General features: G+C 36.8%; 1 long non-coding RNA gene across 1 annotated transcript in view; it reads right to left on the bottom strand.

Moving 5' to 3' along the window:
• The window catches only part of LOC147829725 (uncharacterized), a 44,740-nt gene that overhangs the window by 26,361 nt on the left and 2,537 nt on the right, over window positions 1-15,842 (bottom strand). The window contains exon 2 of the long non-coding RNA XR_015448593.1: window positions 15,247-15,755. This is a non-coding gene — a long non-coding RNA (uncharacterized LOC147829725). The remainder of the gene's footprint in view (window positions 1-15,246; window positions 15,756-15,842) is intronic.

Here is a 15,842-nt window from a genome sequence, read left to right as displayed (position 1 = left end):
TATATCACTGTGGTATGATTCTTTTAATTCTTTTGGGAAAATACCCATCAGGGGAATAGCTGGGTCAAATGGGACCTCCAATCCTAGTTTTTTGAGAAATCGCCACACTGATTTCCACAGTGGTTGAACCAGTCTGCACTCCCACCAACAGTGGAGAAGAGTTCCTTTCTCCCCCAAGCAGCATCAACATTTGTGGTTGGTCGATTTCTTGATAACATTCTTTTTGGAGTGAGGTAGAATCTCAGTGTTGTTTTCATCTGTATCTCTGGAATGATCAGTGATGTTGAACATTTTTCCATGTTTATTTGCTGTTTCTACTTCTTAATCTGAGAAATGTCAGTTCACTTCAGATGCCCATTTTTGGATTGGGTCTTTTAATTTGGGAGGTATGATTTTTTAAAAGTTCTTTATAGATTCTAGATAGTAGACTTTTGCTTGAGCAACAACTGGTAAAAAAATTTTCCCCACATTGTGGGTTGTCTCTTCACTCTGTTGGTGGTTTCTTTTGGTATCCAGAAGCTTTTTTTTTTGGTACCAGGGATCAAACTCACATTCTTGCGCTTGCAAGGCAGGCAGCAGAACCACTGAGCTAAATCCCCAGCCCCCGAAGCTTTTTAATAGGATGTGATTAAAGTTGTTGATCCTTTGTGCTAGTTCATGTGTGACTGAGGTTTTGTTCATGAAATCTTTTCCTATGCCAATATTTTCAAGAGTTCTACCTAACCTCTCTTGCAGCTGATTTAGTGTTTCTGTTTTAATATTTGGATCTTTGATCCATTTTGATTTTAGTCTAGTGCATGGTGAGAGATATAAGTCTAGTTTTAATCTTTGGCAAGTTGAAATCTTTCCTCCATTGAGGGTGTTTGACTCAAAGATGAGGAGGTTGAGTATGTCTGGAGCTGGTTTTGCATCTTCTAATCTGTTCCGCTGGTCCTCAGGTCTGTTTCTTTGCCAGTACTGTGCTGTTTTTATTACAGAAGACTTGTAGTACAGTTTTAAGTTGGGGATTGTGATACCACCTACCTTGTTTTTGTTGCCTAGAATTGCTTTTGCTATTGTAGGTCTCTTCTTGTTCCAAATAAATTTTTGAATTGTTTTCTCCAGTTCTGTGAAGTATGCTGTTGGAATTTCAATTGGGATTGCATTGAAACCATATAGCAGTTTTGGAAGTATGGCCATTTTCACTACATTGGTTCTTCCTAACCAAGAGCAAGGGATGTCTTTCCATTTTCTGATATCATCTTCAATCTCTTTTTTCAGAGTGTTGTAGTTTTTAGAGTAGAGGTCTTTGATTTCTTTCATTAGGTTGATTCCTAGGTATTTCAGTTTTTTGGATGCTATTGTGAAAGGAATTTTTTGCCCTATTTCTCCCTCAGTGAGTCTGTTGCTCATGTAGAGGAAAGCTATTGATTTTTGTGTGTTGACCTTGTATCCAGCTACTTTACTGCATTTGATTATTAAGTCTAGAAGACTTTTGGTGGAGTTCTTGGGGTCTTCTATATACAGTATCCTGTCATCTGCAAATAATAACAATTTGACTTCTTCATTTCCTATCTTTATTCCTTTTATTTCTTTCTCTTGTCTAATTGCTTTGGCTAATGTTTCCAAAACTATATGGAACAAGAGTGGTGATAATGGACATCTTTGTCTTGTTCCTGATTTTAGTGTGAAAGATTTCAGTTTTTGACCATTTAGTATGATATTGGCTGTTGGTTTTTCATAGATGGCTTTTATCAGATTGAGGTAGAGACCATCTATTCCAATATTTTTGTGGGTTTTTATCATAAGTGCATCTTGGATTTTGTCAGATGCTTTTTCTGCATCTATTACAAGGATCATATGGCTTTGTCCTTGGCTCTATTGATAGAGTGTATTACATTGATTGATTTGTGTATGTTGAACCATCCCTGCATCCCTGGGATGAATCCCACTTGGTCAGGGTGTATGATCTTGATGATCTTCTGCATTCTATTTGCTAGAGTCTTATTGAGGATTTTTGCATCTATGTTCATTAGTGAGATTGGCTTATAGTTCTCTTTTTCAGTCGGGTCTTTCTCTGCTTTGGGGATCAAGGTGATTCTTGCTTTCAGGAATGAATTCGGGAGTATTGCTTCCCTTTCAATTTCATTGCAGATTTTAAACAGTAGTGATAATAGTTCTTCTCTAAATGTCTTGTAGAGTTCAACAGTGAAGCCATCAGGACCTGGACTTTTTTTGTTGGTAAATTTTTAATTACATTTTCAATTTCATTGATTAGTATTTGGTTATTTAGATTTTTGAGGTCTTCTTTGTTCTACTTTGGTCATTCATATGTATCTAGAAATCTGTCCATTTCTTCTGTGTTTTCCATCTTATTGGCGTATATGTTCTCAAAGTAGGTATTGGTGATCCTGTGGATTTCTGCTGGGTCTGTTGTACTTTTACTATTTTCATTCATAATTGTATGGCTTTGGCCATTTTCTTTCCTTTTTCTGACAAGGTTGGCTAAGGATTTGTCAATTTTGTTTATTATTTCAAAGAACCAACTCTTTGCTTCATTGATTTTTTGTATCTTTCTCTTTGTCTCCATTGCATTGATTTCTCCTCTGATCTTTATAATTTCCTCTCTTGTGTGAGCTTTGGGTTTGTCCTGTTCTTCGTTTTCCAGAAGATTGAGGTTCAACATTAGGTTACTTACTTGAGCTCTCTCTGTTTTCCTAATGTGAGTATTCACTGCTATGAATTTCCCTCGTAAAACTACTTTCATTGTTTCCAATAAATACCAATATGTTGTATTGGCATTTTCATTTAATTGTAGAAATTGTCTGATTTCTTCTTTAATTTTCTGTGTGACTCATTGGTTGCTCATTAGTGTGTGGTTCAATTTCCATGTGTTTATGAAATTCTTTTGGTTTCTTTTGCTATTGATTTCCAATATCATTGCACTATGATCTGATAATATACAAGGGATAACTTCAATTCCTTTGCATTTACTTAAACATATTCTATGAGCTATTATGCAGTCTGTTTTGGAGAATGGCCCATGTGCAGCTGAAAAGAATGTGTATTCTGATTTTGTGGGGTGGAACACTCTATAAACATCTGTTAAATCCATTTGTTCAAGAGTTTGATTGAGTTCTAGTGTTTTGTTGTTTATTTTTAGTTTAGTTGATCTATCTATTTGTGACAGTGGGCTATTGAGGTTGCCCGCTACTATTGTATTTGTGCTTATTTGATTTTTTCATGTCCATTAATATTTGTTTTATATAGTTGGGTGCACTAGTGTTTGGTGCATACGTATTTATGATTGTCATCTCTTCCTCTTGGTTTGTTCCCTTTACAAGGACGTAGTGGCCTTCTTTGTCTCTCTTAATTAGTGTTGGTTTGAAATCTATTTGATCTGCAAATAGGATAGCTACTCTTGATTGGGGGCGGGGGGGTTCTGCTGCATGCAGTATTGTTTTCCACCCTTTAACTTTCAGTCTATGAGTTTCTTTTCAAATTAAGTGTGTTTCTTGTATGCAGCATATTGTTGGATCTTGCTTCTTGACCCATTCTGCCAGTCTATTTCTTTTGATTGGATGATTTGAGACTATTAACAATGATGTTTATAACTGATATGTATTGACTTATCCTTGTCATGGCCTTTTCCTGTTGTTGGATTCTCCCTTTTTGTATTAAATTTCTTGTCTTGCCAGATGGATTCATTCTTGCTGGGTTTCATGGGGTTGTGACCCTCATTGTCTTTTCCTAGGATAATGTTTAAAATATTCTGGAGTGCTTGTTTCATATTTATGAAGTCCCTCAGATGTTCTTTGTCCTGAAAGTATCTTATTTCTCCATCAATATTGAAAGACAGTTTTGCAGGATACGTCAATCTGGGTTGGAGGCTATTTTCTTTTAGGGCTTGAAATACTTCATTCCAGGTTCTTCTTGACCTGAGGGTTTGTTTTGAGAAGTCTGGTGTGATTCTGATGGGCTTTCCTTTGTATGTCATTTGTTTCTTTTCTCTAACTGCTTGTACTATTTTGTTTTTCTGTTGGGTTTCTGGAATCTTGACTATTATATGCCCAGGTATAGATTTTTTTTTTGATCATGGCTAGTTGGAGCCTTATATGCCTCACTTATCTGTATGTCAAATTCCTTTCTCCTGCTTGGGAAGTTTTCTGCCATTACTTCTGTGAACAGGTTTTTAAAATGTCATTTCCACTTTCTCCTGTTCTTCATTGACTCTGATCAGTTTTATGTTATTCTTCTTTGCATCATTTAGGAACTGTTAGATTGATTTCTCATGATCCCTTGCTCTTTTTAAGAAATTTTTCTTTTCGTGGTCACTAGTTCTAATCCTGTCTTCTATGTCTGATATTCTGTCCTCGCATTGGCTCATTCTTCTGTGTAAACCTTCAGTGGAGTTTTTAATCTCCTGGATATCTGTTTGCATTTGTTTTATGGATTCCATTTGTTTCCTATGCTGGGATTCCACCATGTTCCTCAGCTCCTCTATTTTTTTTTTATCTGTGTCTGCTCTAGAGTTATTAAAAATGTCTTTCACTATGGGCACAATCTTTATATATATATATATATATATATATATATATGTACATTTTAGGTATACAATACATTTACATTTATCATTGGGTGTTTGTACCTGAACATGATGTATCTTCTTCTTTTTTTCCCCATTACCTATGCTCCCTTCACCCCACCACCCTTCCCTATTTACATACTTCTCTTCCATTTTTTTTTCTTTCTCATACTTTTTCCTTTCCTTTCTTCCCTTTCCCCTTCCCTTCCTTCCCTTTCCTCTTCCCCTCCCACCACCCCTCCACCTTTGGATCTTTTCCTATTTCAAATTATCAATTATTCATTTTAATCATTTTCATCCTTATTTACACTTTCAGTTTCTCACACTAGAGATACTATTTGGTATTTACACATGTGTGTCCTATTTATTTCACTTAAGAGCATTGCCTCAATATGCATCCATTTAGCTATAAATGACTCTAGTTTCTCATTCTTTATGGCTGAGTATTACTCCATTTTATAAAAAAACCCCACATCTTCTTTATCCAGTTTCCAGTTGATGGGCACTTGGGCTGTTTCCAAACCTTAGCTATTACAAGCTGTGTATGAGCACAATCTTTGTTGTTATCTGAGAAATTGTTTCTGATTTTTTTTTCCAGATCCTCTTTCATTTCCAGTTCAGGGAGTCCAGGTGGTTGAGTTTAAGATTGTTCCATCTTGTTGCCCCTTGTGGTTTCCTTTGGTGATCTGGAAGTCTGGTTTTCAGTCTTGTATAGATGTCTTCTCATTTCAACCAATGCAATCTGCTGTGCCTTTACTGTGGTGACTCTTTGCTCTCCCAGTGGGCTTCAATTCTCAACAAGCCTCAGGGAAGTCTTCTCTCTGCTGCTCACCATTGTGCCAATTCCTGGGTTCAGACTGATTGCCTTCTGGATCCCCATGCTGGGCTGTTGTCTCGGTGTTATTCTGGCTCAGTGTTATTCTGTGCACCCAAGCCACTGGTGTCTTGGTGGGATTCTCAGTAATCGGTATTTTTACTTCTGGCACATTGATTATTTTTGTAGAATCATACAATGTGAATTACTTTGTATTTGACTTCTTCCATTCAAAATTTCACTTATAAAGTTAATGTTGTATTTTGATCTTTTTCTCAACATTATATATTTCTTTGAAGGCCCCGCCTCCATCCCAGGCTCCTAGGGCAGTGAAGCTCAGCTGGTCCCAGCATCTGGAAGGAAGCTCTCTGCCTCCATCCCAGGCTCTTAAGGCGGAGAGGGTGAGCCAGTCCCAGCTCCCAGAAGGAAGCCCCCCACCTCCATCTGAAGATCCTAGGGCAGAGAAGCTGAGCCAGTTCCAGCACCTGGAAGGAAGCTCCCCCACCACCATCCCAAGCTCCTAAGGCAGAGAAGCTGAGCCAGTCCCAGCACCCTGAAGGAAGCTCCTCCACTGCCATCCCAAGCTCCTAGGGCAGAGAAGATGATCCCCATTGGCGCCAGAAACATCCCTCCCATGGAAATGAGAAGATACATAAACAAGCCTCAAAAACAGACTTCTGGATTACCTACAGCAACCCCGAAGGGAAACGAGCTGGAGCACTCTGATACTCAACCACCTGGACTCTCTGAAGTGGCAACAAAAGGAGGATCTGGGAAAAATAAAATGAGAAATAATTACTCAGATAACAGCAAAGATTTTGCTCATGGTGCAAGACATGATTAATAAATCTAGAGAGGACATAGATAAAAAAATAGAGGATCTGAGGAACATGATGGAATCCCAACATAGGAAGCAAATGGAATCCATAAAACAGATACAAACAGATTTCCAAGAGATTAAAAACTTCAACGAAAGTCTGCACAGAAGAATGAACCAATTTGAGGACAGAATTTCACTTATAGAAGATAAGATTGCAATTAGTGATGAGGAAAATAAAAATTTCTTTAAAATTGTAAGGGAACATGAGAAATCAATCCAGCAGCTGCTGAATGATGCAAAGAAGAATAACATAAGACTGATTGGAGTCAATGAAGAAACAGGAGAGAGTGCAGATGACATAAAAAAATTCTTCACAGAAGTGATGGCAGAAAACATCCAAAGGAGGGGAAAAGAACTTGACGTACAGATAAGTGAGGCATGTAGGACTCCAGCTAGCCTTAATCAAATAAAATCTACACATAGGCATATAATAGTGAGAATTCCAGAAATCCAACAGAAGAATAAAATTCTACAAGCAGTGAGAGAAAAGAAACAAATCACATACAAAGGAAAGCCCATCTGAATCACAGCAGACTTCTCAATGCAAACCCTCAAGGCAAGAAGAGCTTGGAGTGATGTATTTCAAGCCCTAAAGGAAAACAGCCTCCAACCCAGGTTGATGTAGCCTGCAAAACTATCTTTCAAAATTGATGGAGAAATAAGATACTTTCATGATAAAGAGCACCTCAGGAACTTCATGATTACCAAACCAGCACTCCAGAAAATTTTATACAATATCCTAGGAAAAGACAATGAGGATCACAACCCCAGGAAACCCAGCAGAATGAATCCATTGGGCATGACAAATTAAACGCAAAGGGTGAGAATCCAACAAAAAGAAAAAGTCATGACAAGGCTTTTAAAACTTTTGATTTCATCTCTCTAATGAGTGTATAAGTCAATCTTATTATTGTACTGATTAGTATTTTTCTGATTCTAGAGTTGCACACCATTCTTTGTTCTATACTGGCTATTTATCATCTTCTTATGTCTACATTTTAATTGGATTGTCTATTAATGAGCTCTAAGAATTCTTTATATATTCTGGTCATAGGTTATATGCATTGTAAATATGTTCTGTTTAAGGACTACTTTTCATTTTAATGATGTCATTTAAAGTTCTAAATTTTGATGGAATCTCATTTATCAAGTTTTTTCTTTTATACATCATGTTTTTTGTATCCTAGGTAGTTCTTGCCTGCCCTGAATTCAAAAATATTTTCCCTTATAATTTCTTCTTAAAGTTTTATACTTTTAGGTTTTCTTATTTAGGTTCATAGATCCCTTCAAGTTATTTTCATGTATGGAAAAAAAGCGTTGAGGTTAATTTTTTATATACGGATACCAGGTGTTCTAGTGCCATTTGCTGAAGACACTATCTCTTCCTCGGCTCTTGAATCAAGTTTATATTCTATAAAATGCTAATGTTAAATGATCTTTCAGAACTCAGTGGACCATATATGTGTGGTTCTATTTCTAGATTCTCTGTTTTATTCAAATGATGTATATGTCTTTCCTTACACCAACACTGTCTTGATTACTGTAGCTTTAGAAGAAGTCTTAAAATTGGGTGCTAAATGTCTTCCAATACTGTTTTTGTTTTTGTTTTTGGCTTTTCTGGGTCCTTTGTGCCAATCCTATCCTAGTTGTGTCATTTTATTGCCAGACTATTTTGGTGGGGACTAGGTTTCAAAGTTTAATGGACAGATAAAGAGTAAGCATATCTGCCCTTGTTCCCCACCTTAAGGAGAAAGCATTGTATCTTCTCCATTCATACAAGGCATTCTCGCTGGAAGTATGGAGTACATGCCTTTAATTTGTTGAGAAGTTTCTGTTCTAATTCTAGTCTCCTGATAGCTTTTACCATGAACAGCTGTAGAATTTGGTCCAATACTTTTTCTCCGACTAGTGACAGGGCCATATGGCTTTTGCCTTTCTTCTGTTAAAATGATGACCTTTGGGGGTGGATCTTCCAATGCTGAACCAACACTGCCATCCCTATAACAAAACCACTTTCTACATCCTGCCAGATCTGACTTCTAATAGTTTGTTTTGTTAAACAAATTGCTATCTATGTTCATACTTTTTCTTCTATTATCTTTATCTAATTTTAGGATTAGCACAATGTTGAGTTCCTAAAATGAGGGGAGAAGTGTTCCTTCTTTTTTCTGCTTTAGTTTTTTGATATAATTTTCAGTTAAAATGTTTATGAGCCTGCTATTTTCATATAGGTAGGTTTTCAAGCTAGGAATATACTTTCTTTAATAGGTGTTGTTCAAATTTTGTATTTCCTCCAGAGTTAGTTTCATTAATTTGTTTTCTAAGTTACTTCTTAGAAGTTGTCAAATTTATTTAAAAAAAGATTTTTGTAATATGCTTTCTATATCCTTTTAAATTCTGTAAAATCTGTGGTAATGTCTCCTAGATTTTAATATTGTAATTTTAAAAATGTATAACTGATATTGTGTAATAGGAAGAAAAGGTCTAAAAGAGCAGGGGAATTGGGAGGGGGAGGGTAAGGGAAAAAAGGGAAAGGAAAAAATATGAGAAGAGGAAAAAAATGGAAACAAGGTCTTTGCAATAGGGAAGGGTGGAGGGGGTGAAGGGAGGGCAAGGGAAGGGGAAAAAAATAAGAACCAAGAGACTCATGTAATGGTAGAAGATCCCAATGATGAATGTAACTGTATTGTATACCTAAAATGTACCAATATATTTCTTTGAAGAATGTACTGTAATTTGTCCATCCATTTTCTTGGGTGGGGGGAGAGGTTGAGACATGGTCTCATTATGTAGTTCAGCCTGGCCTTGAACTCACTATGTAGCTCAGGCTGGCCTCTGCACTGGTAGCAATCCTCCTGCCTCAGTCTCCCAAGTGCTAGGATTACAGACATGTGCCAACACACCTGGCCCCATTAGTTTTATTCTTGATGGACATTTGCTTGTAATTTGGTTTATTTGGGAATATCACAAATACTAATGTTGTATGTATTCTTGTACACATGCTCAATTCGGTTGGGCATACACAGAGAAGAATGAGGCACTCAAAGTGTGCATATATTCACCTTTAGCAGATATATCTAAATTATTTTCAAAAGTGGTGATACCATTTCACCCCTTTACCATTAGTGTATGAGAGTTTCCACTGCTCCACATTCTTACTACCACTTGGCATTGTCAGCCTTTTTAATATTAACCATTTTTGTGGTATATAGTGCTATTGCATTATGACTTCTGTTAACATTTGCTTGACTGACACTGAACACTCTCCATGTGTTTATTAGCTTTTCAGATATACTGCACATTTTTGGAAGTGCCTGAGCAAGTCTTTTGAGTAGTTTTCTTATTTTATTTTTGGGAATACTGTTTACATTTGTTAGCATGTCTTTTTGATTGCTTAATGACTTTGTATTTGTTTTGCGAATGCATATTACATTCATCATTGTCGTATAACAATATGAGGTATAGCACCTTATAATACTCACTAATTGTTTCATAATTCTATAGGTCAGAAATATGGGAGACATTCTGGGAAGCTGAGGCAGGAATAGTGTGAGCATGAGCCCAGCTTAGGCAACTTAGTGACACTCTGTTTCAAATTTAAAAATTAAGGATTGGGAATTTATCTCAGTGAGTTCAATCCTCATTACCAAAACAAAAGTCTGGTAGGCTTCTTTGCTCAGTGTCAAAGACAGACTGAAATCAAGGTGTTCATAGCTGGGTTTTTATTTAGAGACAAAGGGTTAGAATCTACCTGTTATGATTTAGACAAGTATACACACCACAGGCCCATGTGTCAAAGGGCTGGTTTCCACAGTGGTGCCTTTGGGAGGTGGTGGAACTTTCAAGAGGTTGAAGGAATTGTGGAACCCTGGCCCCTTTCTCATTGTCTTTTTTCTCCTAGCCATCTAATGAGAAGTTCACTCCCTCATGTCCTCCCTACCGCCTCTATCCAACCCGAGGGCCTTTACCAGAGACCTAAGAGCAACAGCTCTACCTGACCATGGAACTGAACCTCCAAAACTGCAAACTAAAACAAATCTTTTCTCTTTGTAAGTTAATTTCTTTAGGTATTTTGTTACAATGCTAGAAAGCTGAAAAATACATTGCTTCTAAGCTCATTCACATGGTTGGTTGAGTCCACTTCTTTGTGACAATAGACCTGAGGTTCATTTTTCCTTATTGTCATGTTTTTCATCTATTTCACTGGATAATTCTCACCAAGCTCTCAGGCAGTCATTGGTGCATGGAGTTCTTCTCATTCTTTAAATCTCTTCAGACTTCGTCTGACTTCCCTTTTGCCACCAAGTAGAGACAATTCTTAGCTTTTTAAGATACATTTGATTATATTAGGGTCATCCTTTCAACAAATTAACTATGCCATACACCATAATCCAGGCCACAGGGCTGATATCACATTCATAGGTTTCAGGGATTAGGCCATTAAATCTTGGGGTTGGGCACCTTTAGAATTCTGCCATCCATAGGCATAGTTTAGTGATGAGAATCTTAATTTTAAAACAGAAAAATTTATCATAGTTTTCCACTATTCTTAGTGTAGTCTGTATCTCATTTATGAAAACTGGTCATATGCTCATGAATATATTCTGTATTGTTTTCTAGAAGCTGAGAGTTATTTTGTTGTCATTTTTACATTTAGATCTGAAACTCATGTGAAATTTATTTGTGATTCTCCATTCGCTAATCTTTTCCTTGGGATGTACAATATATACTAGATTTTCTTACTCTATCACTCATATTCCTTAATATTTATGATATATTACACATCTTCCTATTTCTGTTACATTCTTTTCAGTAATTTTTACCTGCTATTTAATACAAATTTGAATTTTCAAAATTTCAACAATATTTTTCATTTCTAGAAATTCTTATTTTTTTTCCTTCAAATCTGCAAGCTCATTTCTACTTGTGGTTTACCTATACCATATACCTTTATTGCTGGTCTCTTGTTTACACACTTCTGCTTGTAATACTATAATTTCTTTAAGCATTTGAGATGTTGATCTGCTATATTAGTTCTAAGTTTTGCAGTTTTTAAGGATCTAAGTTTGCTGTGTGTTATTTCTGTTGAATGTCATTCATAGAATTTTGACTTGCAATATGTTTAATTACCTTGATCTTTGATTGTAAGATTATTGCTTAGTCTTAATTCCTGGGAGTTTTCTGGGCCTTTATTTTGGTTTACATCTAAAAGGTCCCCTCAAATTCTCATGTGTGTGGAAGGTTATACTTATTAGTGGGTTGATCCATGGATAAATCCATAGCTGAGGAGGTGGGTTCCAGTCAGAAGAGGCAGTTCCCTGCTTCTCTCTCTCAGCTCATCTCTTCTCTCTCTGCTTCATGACCCTCAAGACATGAACAGCTTTCCTCCAAAGACCCTTCCACCCTACCCTTCCTGCTTTGGAGCCTAGTGAGTATTGACTGAATCCTCTAAAAATTGTGAGCCAAAATAAACCTCTCCTCCTTTCAGTTGTGAGTGTCAGGTATTTTGTCCTAGCAACAGTAGTGATTAGCCTTGATTGAAGAAGCTCTTATTTAAAGAGAATTTACTTCAGCTTCTGCTAGTAGCCAGATTTAGTTAACCTGGACCACTTGCTGTCATCAGAGAACTTGAAGCAGCAGTGCTGCTCTGGGCAGCTACATTTAGAAATCACATCTTTCTAGATACTGACTGTCCTGGTCCCTACTTTACACCAGGTGGGAACTGTTTCACTTTTTTCATGGCCTCCTTATTTCTTGTGACAAAACAAATACTTCATGATAATGGTTTTATGAAGTGTGTACCTGTGTGTGTGTGAAAGGAGGAGGTACCCCTCAAAGTATGTATCCGAGTTTATCATATGTCCAAAGTTAAAATTTCTTCTCTTTCTTTAGTTATTCCTTTTACTATTTGACTTATTTTTTCCTTGTAGAATATTTATTATTTACGTATTAGGTATATAACCTCCATCTTCTAGTTTCTTCTCTTTTTATTTGTGGATTGAAATAATTTTGATGTCCTTTGCAAGAATTTCCAGATTCTGGGCCATTAAAATTCAATCTGTTAGCAGTGATGATATTTTTTTCATTTGTTGTATGGAATTTTAAATTTGTAAATTTTTTTTAGATCCAAGTGTTGCATTTTGCGCTATGTTTTCATTTTCTTGAGAATTCTCATTATTTTACTGTCTTAGACCATACGGGCCTTAACAGGATGTGGTAATTGGCTTCCTACTTGACTGAAAGGATCACTGTTGTGTTCTCACATGTGCTTTCCTTTCTACATCCTTGCAAAAGAAGCTGCAGCAACTTGAATGAGCTGTGAACCAGACTTCAATCTTTTGGTCCCACTCCAAGATCCAGCCAGTACGAGCAGGGTGTATTTGGACCCACTGGAAAACAATGGAAAGGCTGACAAGTGTCCTACGATCTATAATAATGGCCTATTATTAGAAAGGTGAACTAACCAACAGTCTATTTCAGAAGATTGAACAGCATTCATAAAAAGTCTTTGAAGTTGCCAAAAGAGATTGAAGAAAGGAAGTTATGAATTAGAACTAAGACTGTAGGGAAAGTAAAAAACCAAAGATAAGGGGAAAATAAAGTTTAACTGGGAACAGAAACTGAGTGAACAACCCAGTGCTCATGCTTCCAGGTAGATCCTAATAATAACCTCTGCTTAGTCGATCTTTGGAGGATTTTATTGTTTGGTACCAAACAGAATTTATTATAACCTCTTCTCTGGCAACTGGGAAGGTGGCAGAAGATCATTACCATATAACTCATGCAGATGTAGATATCTGATACCCAATATTGCAAGTGGACAGGAAAACTACACAGTTTCTCATTTCAATATTCATATCGACAAACTAGAAGGGAAAGGGTAAATTTGCTGATTTTTCCCAGTGACCATGTACACTTTCTGCCAACTTATCCCAAATCTTGGTCCTCTTGATAAACTACAGATGCTGCTTTGATGGAGGGACTGTAGAGCAGCCATATATAACACCCCCATCTCCTGGTGTCAATGCTCTTGAGCAATCCTTGCTCCTTTGAGTGTAGGCAAGACCTATGATTGATTTCTAATCGCCATGGCAACAATAATGTCACTACCACAATTAGGTTGTATTGCAGGGCAAAGACAATAGGATATCATGTTCATGATTAAATACCTTTACATAAGACTTCTTTCTGAGCAGATTTAGATCAATGCTTCTCTTTGGAGGCCTAATAAAGTAGTGGCCAAATTGGAAAAGTCTGATTGGTAAGAAACTGTGAGTGGGGTTTAGTCAGCTTCTAAGACCTCTAGCAACTTTCAGTCAAAAACTGTCAAAATGTCATGGCCTTCAGTCGTACAATCATGAGAGATTAAGTCTGCCAACATTCCAAATAAGCTTCGAAGTAGATTCTATTCTAGTTGAGCCACTGAATGAAAATTCAGCCCAACCAGCCTTTTGATATAGCCTTGTGACCCTGAACAAAATCCCCAGCTAGTCTGTGTCCAGTTTCCTAAATTGTGAAATAAATGTGGGCTGTTTTGAGCTACAAAACTTATGGCATCCAGCAACAGAAAAGCAATGGATTCTTCAAGCAAAAATGATAAGAAAATGCAAAACTAGAAAGTTACCTTTACTCCTACCCTAACTGTTCCAGTACAATACTGTACAAACAGAGCAATGCCAAGTGCTGTCTTTCCCCCTGCAGGAACAGTTGACATAGTCTGCCTCAGATATTTTTAGAACTGAAGTGTGCCACCAGGAAATTTTATCAGGCTGTGACAAAGAGTGTTTATTCACCAAGGTAAACTGGCTGTGGAATTTACTGAGCTGTTCTTGAGCAGAACTTTTAGTAGTTTTAGTATGTGTTTATGTACATTATCTCAACTGATACACATAATAATTCAATGAGATGTTTAAGCAGGTTCTTCTGTGCAAATGATATGATATGAAACTGAGAGGGTGAATGGCTTGCCAAAATCTACCAGCCAGTAAATAGAAGAAAACAGGTTTAAGTCTTCTAAAACCAAAACTGCATTTTACTTCTGCATGAAAACTATTACAGGGAAGGCATTACCTGAACTCTCAAAATAGAATTAACAATGGCAATATAGTCTTATAATTGTTTTTAATAGTGGAATAAAATTAGAAAGTTCATATTGCATTTCCTCTAAAATTGTGGAGGTCATCTGGCCTATACTTCGGCTGATGAAAAAATGTAGTGGAATTTCTTTCATCATTAAAGCAGTTACACGAAGTTGCATGCATGTGTGTCTGGGTCAAATGTTGGATTCATCCTGAATAGCATGCTCAGGGGAAACTTCAAATATGGAAGTTATTTTTATTTAGAAGTTGGGAGTCAAGCTGTCAAAATCACAAGCTCACTGTAATCACAAAATAGAGTCGTGAAATTTTATTTCTCTCTGTAGGAAAAGACTTCTCTCCTTTGATATTTTGAAGTAAAGCTTGTGAAACTTAAAGACTTGGAAGTTTGGTCTAAGAATAAGTATCACAAAAATTGTTTTGTGGTTGGAAAAGTGACTTTGTGAGTTCCTGAGTTCACTCCCCTGCACCATCAGGAAAAACAAGACAGAATCTTTAAGTGAATAAACACCCAGGGATTCCTTTATTTTCCATTTTAGGGACAGTTGGAATGTTCACATACACTTCAGAATTGTCAGTTTCTAAAAGATATCTTGATCAGATCTATTGATTAGGTTTGGAAGAATTTAATATTAGCAGTATTGTGTCTTCTAATCTGTGATCACAACTGTCTAGTTATTTAGGTTATATTTAATGTCTCTCAATGTTTTGTATTTCTCCAGGTAGAGCTCTTTCATTAAATTTAACTCTTTTACATTTAGGAATATTTTGTAAATGACATTTTAATATTTTGGTTTTATTTAGAATAGTTATCGATTTACAGAAACTTGCAAAGACATTACACAGTTTCCTTATTCCCCTTACCTGGTTTTCTTCATAGTTGACATCTTACCTTAGCATTGGTACATTTGTCACACCCAAGAAACAAACATCAGTTCATTACCATGAGGTAAATTCCAGGTGTGTGCAGGTTTCTCATACTGCCTTCTTTCTGCTCTGGGACATCATACGGCATGTCTTCTGACTCTCCTCTTATCTCTGAACACTTTCAGTCTTTTCTTGTTTTCTGTTTTTTTTGTTTTGTTTTGTTTTTGCATGACCTTGACAGTTTGGGAAGCACTGGTTAGTTATTTTGCAGAATTCTCCTCAATCTTCTCATAGGCTGAGAGAATGTGCATAACAGAGTCAGCTTGCTATTGTACTCAAAGGCTGCCAAGGACTGCAAAAGTGCTCTCTTGCTGGGTCTCAGTGCCTGTCTGTGCCTCCCAGTGTGAGCATATCAGATTCTGAGAATTATTCCAGCATTTAAAAATGCAAACATTTTGTCCACCGTGTGCACCAAGTACAGGCCAACCCATCTCATTAGGGGTGCAGTAAATGTAACAGAGGTCATTTGCAATCCTGTAAGAAACAAGCAGTAATAGTCTTCTTACAAGAGGGTATATCCATATTTTATGGTAGGTATAAGAGCTTTGTCAAAGATGATTT

Source organism: Heterocephalus glaber, unplaced genomic scaffold (assembly GCF_053883595.1).
Source record: "Heterocephalus glaber isolate CG9 unplaced genomic scaffold, H.glaber_assembly_v1.0 deba00000474, whole genome shotgun sequence".
Lineage (NCBI taxonomy): Eukaryota > Metazoa > Chordata > Mammalia > Rodentia > Bathyergidae > Heterocephalus > Heterocephalus glaber.
This window is presented reverse-complemented; position numbering and strand designations above follow the sequence as displayed.